Below are 8,482 nucleotides of genomic sequence, written 5' to 3'. Positions count from 1 at the left end.
TATCGCCATGTGCCTTTCTTCCTGAGTTAACTGAACCAGATCTTTTCAGCATTATCTTTAGCCTTAAGAGCAGTAAAAGCGCAGGGAGGGATGGCTTATGCATAATCGATCTTTACAGAAACTTCCAACCGTTGAAACATGTTATGCTCTATATAGTAAACGCGACAATTGAGAGCGGCACATGGTCGCGCTCTCTAAAGGAAGCACGTGTCATTCCTCTTTATAAAGCAGGATCTTGAAACCAAATTTCATACTACCGCTCCATTTCCATCGTTTCTTGTATATCGCAAGTGTTAGAGAAACATGTGTTAGGTGTTATGAATGCATTTGTAAAGAAGCACAATATAATAAGCAAACATCAAAATGGATTCGTATCGGGCGCTGGAAAACAAGTTCTGCTAGGAAAACTGTCGGACTCACTTCATAGCAGTTTAGACAAAAGGAAGTGTTATTTGGTTTGTTCCTTGATGTTAAGAAAGCTTTCAATACAGTAAACTGTGAAATAATGACCAGCAAGTTATATTCCTACTTATTGAGATATCCCTTTCTTTCGCTCTTCCAAAGCTATCTGTCTCACCGGTCGGAAATAGTTTCATTGGGATGTGTTCAGAGCATTTCTGTCAGCCTTGAATGCTGAGTCCCGCAAGGCTCAATTTTAGCTCCTCTTGTTTCCAACCTTAATGTTAATGATGTGTTATCGCCTCTTCTCAACTGTATCAATATGCTGACGATACGTTGCTTGTTTCAAATTATGTAGATTGTTTCACTGCAGTTTCGAAGCTTCAAGATGATGCTATCCGATTGGTGTGAATCCAATTTAATACAAATTAACCCAGCTAAAACTCGGTTCGTTTGTTTTCACAACCCTCACAGAATAGTCCCGTCGGATTGCTTAATTTTTCTTCGTTCACCTTGTTGCTGTTGCCTGCGTTCGTTTTGTAAAATATGTCGGCATTTATGTTAATAGTGACCTGTCATGTAATACACACATGATGCATGTGCCTAGGAGACTTCGCAGCGTGGCATGCCTGCTCTGCAGCATAAAACAGTTAAAGCTAATATCTCGCACGCCCTGGGTTATAGTGTATCATGGCATCTGCTGTTTCCATAATTGCTCCGCCACATGAAAAAATAGAGCATTCTCCAAGAGTGTCTTTTATAAACCCGATAAGCAAACGCTGGCAGGTGCCTGAGACTCTACTCATTCGACGATCTGTTTAGGCAGATTTAAAACACTCTTACTGTTGTACCACTTGAAGCTAAACCAATGAGGCATGCACCGTTGTGCCAAGAGTGCGCACACATTTGTAGCAAGCATCGAGGCCCTATTACGTCCCTTCTATCTTCAATGAGTTGCCAGAATTCTCTTCCACCTCTCGCACTGAGCTCGGAACTGCACTGTCGTCGCTAGAAAAATTGTAACCTGGGGAGCTTCTAGCCTTCTGCGTATTTGTTTTCTTCCCCTCGCGATGTTTTTGTTTTATACACTGTGTACATGTGATTGATTGGTTATGTTAGTGTTTAAGCTCACCTGTGCTCGTTCTCTATTGGGTAAGTTGTGTACGTGGATTGTCGCTGCTGCCGGGCGACACCCTATAAGCCCACTAGTGGCCTTTGTGTGCTCGCACGAGTCTGTATATATGATATGAATAAAAGTTTATTATTATTTATTGAGTTAGTGAGTGGAGTCAGTAGTACCATGACATGACTGCCCCCTGCTGCTCGCCTAATGATACATCAGTTCTTATCACCCACCTCTACCCGAAAGGGCTCCCCATTCTATTCAATCATTGCTTAGGGGGCGTTTCTCTTTTAACTAACTTTCATCTTGCCGAAATTGCGTAACTTAGCATGAAATTTCAGCTTAGCTCAAGAGGCTGGCTATGTCACTGCGGCCACTTACCGGAAAACAGAGCGTGACCAAAAGCGTTAGTAACTTTGCATGCGAGCGGGAGGATTTGTCAGGAACTTGGGCTGTTTATTTCTGACTGAGCGCAGTATAGCCACAGAATATGTCTACTACATGAAATCACTGAGGCTACTGTGGATTGCAAGTCCTGTACAAGTTTAGCTCTTTCCATGCATCCACGTGCTCGCCTGATCCCGCGGGAGCATGCCTCTGGGGGCCAGCCGGTGTAGCCTTGGCGAATTCAGTGAGGAGGGAGTGGCAATGCCTGCCGCGATTCCCCGGTGTAGGCGGACAAGCGTAGCGGCCCCCTGCGCCGAGGGGGAGAGATGCTGATTCACGGCGTCAGCCACGCTTCAGGGAATCCCAGCGCAGGCGCCGTGTGTCAGCGAGGGCTCTGTCGTAAGCAACGCGATGTCCGTTTCGGGTCGTCTCATTTCATTAGACGCCGAGGCGTTTGTTACACAAGCAGTGGGACGTACGGGAACAAGCGAGCGCATTACCCAATGCGTAATGAGGCAAAGACGCCCTGCCGCGCCCTGCAGCAGGTGTTCACGGGGCCGCGGCTTATTTAATATTTATTTATTTGCGATATACTGCAGCCCAAGTGCCAAGCATGGGGGCGAGGTTGGCAGTGAAAGTGTCCGGAAGCAAAGACAGGTGAAACTCAAGTTAAAACGAATTTAAACGGTATATTCACTAAGAGCATGAAGGGAATGATCACTGAAATAACATCAGTTTTCAAAAAACAGAAACAGCTAAAGGATCAGGTAGCCAAGTCCAAATAAAAATGTTTTCTTGTGAAAGCAAAAAATGTTTTCTTGTGAAAGAAAAACGTGAAAAAGGGATCGGGAGGAAATAAAAATTTGAAGGCTTTCAACTGCCGCATAGCGCAGGGAAAAAGAGCAAAGGAAGAAAGGGACATTAAGACACGAGCGCTTGAAAATCAGCAACATCATGCGCGGCAAAGACGTGTGCTGGTCTAGCGGGGAATCGTTGGGACGTATGCTGCAGCATTGGAAAAACCTTGTGAGCATGAGAGCTTTGATGCGCAAAATGAAGCCGGGTATCCAGAACACCTCATCACTAGTATTAGTGAGGACCTGGTCAAGAAGCGCAAGGAAAAAGAAAAACAACCGGCGGTGGTGATTCCCTAAATTCATCGGCTGTCGCACAACCTAAAGAATGTGGCGAGCAGGTATAACATCAACATAGTGCTTTCTCCTCCGTGCAAGCTGTCGCGCGTTTGCACCTTGAACAAAGTAAGAATAGTTAGGCAGTGCAAAAAGAAACACCAAATCTGCGCCACTGAATGCATGGCTGATGTTGTGTACGCTGTGCCTCTAAGCTGCGGTCAGGAATATATCGGGCAGACAGCTCAGTGCTTCAATGAAAGAGTGAGGCAGCACAAGATTGCTGCAAAAAATGGCCATGGAAGCCACATGGCCACTCACTGCAAAAGCTGAAAATGCCGTCCCGGTTTGAAAACACAAAATTCATTGCAAGGTCTAAGGACACATTAGAGCGTGAAATAATGGAAGCATATTACATCAAGCAAAGGGGGCATATCTTCATAAGCTAGCCATCTGTGTCGCTGTTAGATGAAGAGATTAGTTTTCTTAGTGGATCTTTGTCGGAGTTATAATTATTGCTTTAGTCCTTTTGACACGTGTGCCTTTGTTAAATAATCCCTTGTATCTATTGCTTTTTCTTTTTTGCTTTTATCTTTTTGCCTGCGGGTGTGGTTATTAAGTGGTTTTTTTTCTGTGAATAAATGTAGTTGGAAGTTGGCGCCAGTCCTGTCTTGTGTGTGTTGTCTCCGTCTTTTAGCGCCAGTACGCCAATGTTGCAGCGCCTCCGCACGCGCCTCTTTGAGCAAGCATGCGTGGACGCACTGTCAATGAGCTAGGCTGAATTTTTGCGCAAGTGGTCGACATACTTCATCGTCCTGCGCGGCGGTCGAGTATCGGCTTTCTTATTGCCCTGCTGACGTGCTCAGTGCAGCGGCACTGCGCATGTGCATGTAACATCCGACCTTTGAGTTCAGCCGTTTTGTTTTGTATTTTTGTTAACATTAGAAAAAAATAAACTTCTCTTTCTACGCCTTTTGCGTAAACATGTCATGCTACAATCAACTAGCTCAAATCAAAGTATTGCTGGAACGTATTTCTTCTCCATTGAGAACTGTCCTGTCTTCCTCTAATAACCACACTGCAATTTTTACGTGCGTGAACCTCATTGCTGCCGGGACCTGCCGTTCCCGCATGATGACATGCTTCATAAAACGTAGACTGGTGCCTCCGGAGGTTCAAGCCGTCTTTGGCGCCGTACAACCATGGTGGGGCCATGGGAGAAATATTTGCAAGATCCTGAAGTTTGAAGCGTGGCGTCAAAACAGGTTGTTCAAAGTCTGGTTGCGCATCCTGTTGGGCCATGGGACGCAGGCGCAGCGGAGTGCCCAAGGCTACAAGAGGCTGGCGGCGCAGACAACGGAATTTCTATGGCACAGGATTAAAGCAATCTTCCACAAGGTGAAGGAGGTGCGACAGTCTTCGGCAGATGTCAGGGTACTTGGTGATGTGGTTCTCGATCCCCGTGGGAAGTCAACGCTGGAGAAAGGCCCCAAGTTCAGCTTTGAGGCTCGGATGAAGAAACCTGCGCTCCTTGTCCTGACTAGAAAGGTCGCAAAAAGAGCAAGTGACAAGGATGAGGACCCAGCGGCTTCGGATGCCTTGGATTTCTTGGTGCACCATGTGAGTCGCCCTTCTTATCCTCCCTTTAAGAAGATCGAGAACTAGCGGAGGGAAAACATCCTTGAGATACTTCAAAGCGACAGGGAAGGTGGCTTTACTGTCCTTCCCGAGAAGCTATTTAAAGATAAAGCAGCTGAAGCTCTGCGGAAGCACTTCGTCGCAGTGAAGTTCAATCCCGCCACGGTTAAGAACACCGCAGTAAAGCTGTTAACTGACATGAATTTGCATCCGCTCAAGAAACTGCTGAAGGGCGCTGATAGAGAGTTCCTGGATGTTTTCTTTACGGGCAAGTCTCACAAGCCTGAGTGCCCCCTATGCACGATTGTTTTAGAGAAAGTGTCCTGGCAGCTGTGCACAGGTTGTTTTTTTTTCAGCGACATTTAGAGTCTCTACCGCTAGACGACCCATTTCTTATCCGCAGCTCTAATGAGGTAGTTCAACAACTTAGAAATAGGTTGTCTGGAGCACAGTCGGCTTTTTAGATTGATGTTACTGCCCTGTATTATTCCTTACCGCATACCGAAATGTTAATTTCTATCAAAGAGAAGATCGCATGCATAGGCGAACTGTCATTTCAGGACGAGACAGGTATTAGCTGTGATGATTTCTTAGCACTTTAGAATTTTACCTTTCATCGACCGCAGTTTTTTTCAGTGATCAGTTTTACATTCAGCGTGATGGTGTTTGTATTGGGTCGTCCCTTGCCCCTATTTTAAGTGACATTTATTTATCGTGTGTTGACAAACGTGTTAGTGACCGGCTTTTATTGACCTCTATCGTTGTTAGGATATTCAGATATGTGGATGACTACCTAATTCTGCTAACCAATCACGTAGGTTCAAAACCAAGCGCCGTCCTTGAAGACATTGTCACTATTTTCATCAGTGAATCAAAGGGGTTTCTTTTCACGCATGAAGTTCCCCACAACAATAACCTCCAGTTTCTTGATTTCAGACTTGTATTTAAGCAGGACAGCCATGTTTGTTGGTCCTACAACCCCAGATCGTGCAAAGAGCTACTGCCTTTTAGTAGTGCACATTCCGAGCTAATCAAGCGGGGAATAGTTGCGACATGCCTGAATGCAGCATTGGAAAAATCTTGTGAGCTTGAGATGGCACAGAGCTTTGATGCGCAAGCTGAACGCATTTACTAAGCCGGGTACCCAAAACACCTCATCACTAGTATTAGTGAGAACCTGGTCAAGAAGCGCAAGCGGACGTTGAATGGTGAACAAGGTCAAAAAAATAAGGACAAAGAAAAATAACCGACGGTGATGATTCCCTGTATTCATTGGCTTTCGCACAACCCAACGAAAGTGGCCAGCAGGTGTAAGATCAACGTGGTGCTTTCTGCTCCCTGCAAGCTGTCGCGCGTTTGCACCTTGAACAAAGTAAGAATGGTTGGGCAGTGCAAAAAGAAACACCAAATCCGCGCCACTGAATGCATGGCTGACGTTGTGTACATTGTGCCTCTAAGCTGCAGTAAAGAATATATCGGCCAGACAGGCCGGTGCTTTAATGAAAGAGTGAGGCAGCTCAAGATTGCTGTAAAAAATGGCTATGGTTGCCACATGGCCACTCACTGCAAAAGCTGCAAATGAGGTCCCGGTTTTGAAAACGCTACATTCATTCCAAGTTCCAAAGACAGATTAGAGCGTGAAATAATGGAAGCATATTACATCAAGCAGAGGGGCCATATCTGAAGAAGAAAGCCATCTGTGTCGCTGTCAGATGAAGAGATTAGTTTTCTTAGTGGGTCTTTGTCAGAGCTATAATCATTACTTTGGTCTTTTTGACACGTGTGTCTTTGTTAAATCACCTCTTGTAGCTGTTGTTTTTTGTTTTGTTTTTATCTTTTTGCTGCTCGTGTGGATAAGTGTTTTTTTTCGTGAATAAACTTAGTTCGAAGTTGGCGCCAGTCCTGTCTTGTGTGTGTTGTGTCCGTCTTTTAGCGCCAGTATGCATTTGGCGTAAACATGTCATGCTGGTAAGCTGTTCCACTGTGCGATAGTGCGCACATAGGAATAAGTTTTAGAGATGTTCCTGCGGGCGAAGTATGGCATTAGTCTTTCAAAAGTGGGACATAGTTTGATGCCGGGAGTTTCGGGCAGTAAAACATGTCTTAGAAAACTGCTGGAAATGAAATGGATCACTTTTCTCTCAATCACGTGAAGAGAATGTGCGCCTTCTTTTTTCAAAACCGTATCCAAACGTACATTCGCGTATTCATGCTTCGGTCTTATAAATTAATTGCTAGCTATTAACGTTTTGGGCTGTGGGGACACGCTTTAATTAGTGGCGATGAATTGAAGCCAATTTCCCTTCAAGCGCCGGCCAAAAATTGTGTCGATTTGACTGGTCCAAATAAAACGCTTCGAATTACGCCCAATTTCTCGTATTTATTTATTTATTCAAAATACCCCCAAAGGCCTCTTTTTAGGGTATTACATGGGGGGGGGGGAAGTAAATACAGAGCATTGGTACAAGGTTAAAATATTGCACTAAAATAAAATAGAAATCACAAAATAATAATCAAAAATAGGCATCTACAGAAAGAGTCGCAACAATGCATATAGCAGCAAAATTTGAGCAATAAATAACAGCACTGCAAGAAAAAGACGACACCGGAAAAAATGCGCTGAAGTACAAATAAAAAATATAAAATAAAAAGAAGACAAGGCGCAAGAAAGAACGCTGAAAAAAAAAACCTTTTTAGTTGTTGAAACATGAGTGAATAAGGTGTTAGAACTTATTTGGACCATATTCTGTGGCAATTTCTGATGGTAAAGCGTTCCATTCGGTTACTGTGCGCGGTAAAAAAGAATTGGCATAGTAAAGTTTCACACAGGTTCTTCTTTTCACACGCAACTGAGTTTCACACGCAACTGAGTAAGTCATTAATATAGATGGGGAAAAGTAATGGTCCCAGTACACTGCCTTGTGGAACGCCAGACGTAACATGAGTTAGAGTTGTTAACTGATGTGAACTGGATTCTAGATGAGAGGAAATCTGCTATCCATGCAATTATATTAGGATGAATGTTCAGTTGTGAAAGTTTAAGCAACAACCTTTGGTGAGGAACGCGATCAAATGCTTTAGAAAAATCTAAAAATATTGCGTCAACTTGAAAACCAGCGTCAATCAGTGCATGAATGTCGTTTATAAAACCGGTAAGTTGGGTGTCGCATGAATAGCCCTTGCGAGAACCGTGCTGATGATCGAAGATAATGTCATGATCTTCAAGGTAGTTGATTACCTGAGTATGTATAATACGCTCGAGTAATTTACAAACTGTACTTGTTATGGAGATCGGACGATAGTTAAGCGGAGAAGCACGATCACCTGATTTGAAAATGTGTAATATCTTAGCTATGCGCCAGTCGTTAGGAATGGTGCCAGTTGATAGCGACTGGGAAAATAATGCGGTTAACATGGAATAAATGCTTTGTGTTGTATTACTTAAAATTTTATTATTGAAGCCCATATGTTCAGCGCTGGAAGGTGTTTTAAGATTGTTGAGTGGAAGTAAAACACCGTGCTCAGTGATCACTATCTCGTCCATGGTTAGTCCCACTAATGCGCTTAATGTGGGCAAGGAAGTAATGCCTTCATGAGTAAACACAGTTGCAGACGCATCGTTAAGAAGTTGGGCGCACTGTGAATCAGGGATGGGAACACCAATAGAATCTGTAAGAGTGATGTCAGGTCGAGTTACTGGGTTTAGCGCACGCCAAAAACGGTGAATTTTATTTTTCAACATGGAAGACAAGTCGTGAGAAAAAAGTGGCGCCGGGTAGATTTTAACAGTGCCTTATAATCTTTT

The sequence above is a fragment of the Amblyomma mixtum genome, chromosome 10 (assembly GCF_055824585.1).
Source record: "Amblyomma mixtum isolate Tamu chromosome 10, ASM5582458v1, whole genome shotgun sequence".
NCBI lineage: Eukaryota > Metazoa > Arthropoda > Arachnida > Ixodida > Ixodidae > Amblyomma > Amblyomma mixtum.
Note: the sequence above shows the minus strand (reverse complement) of the source record.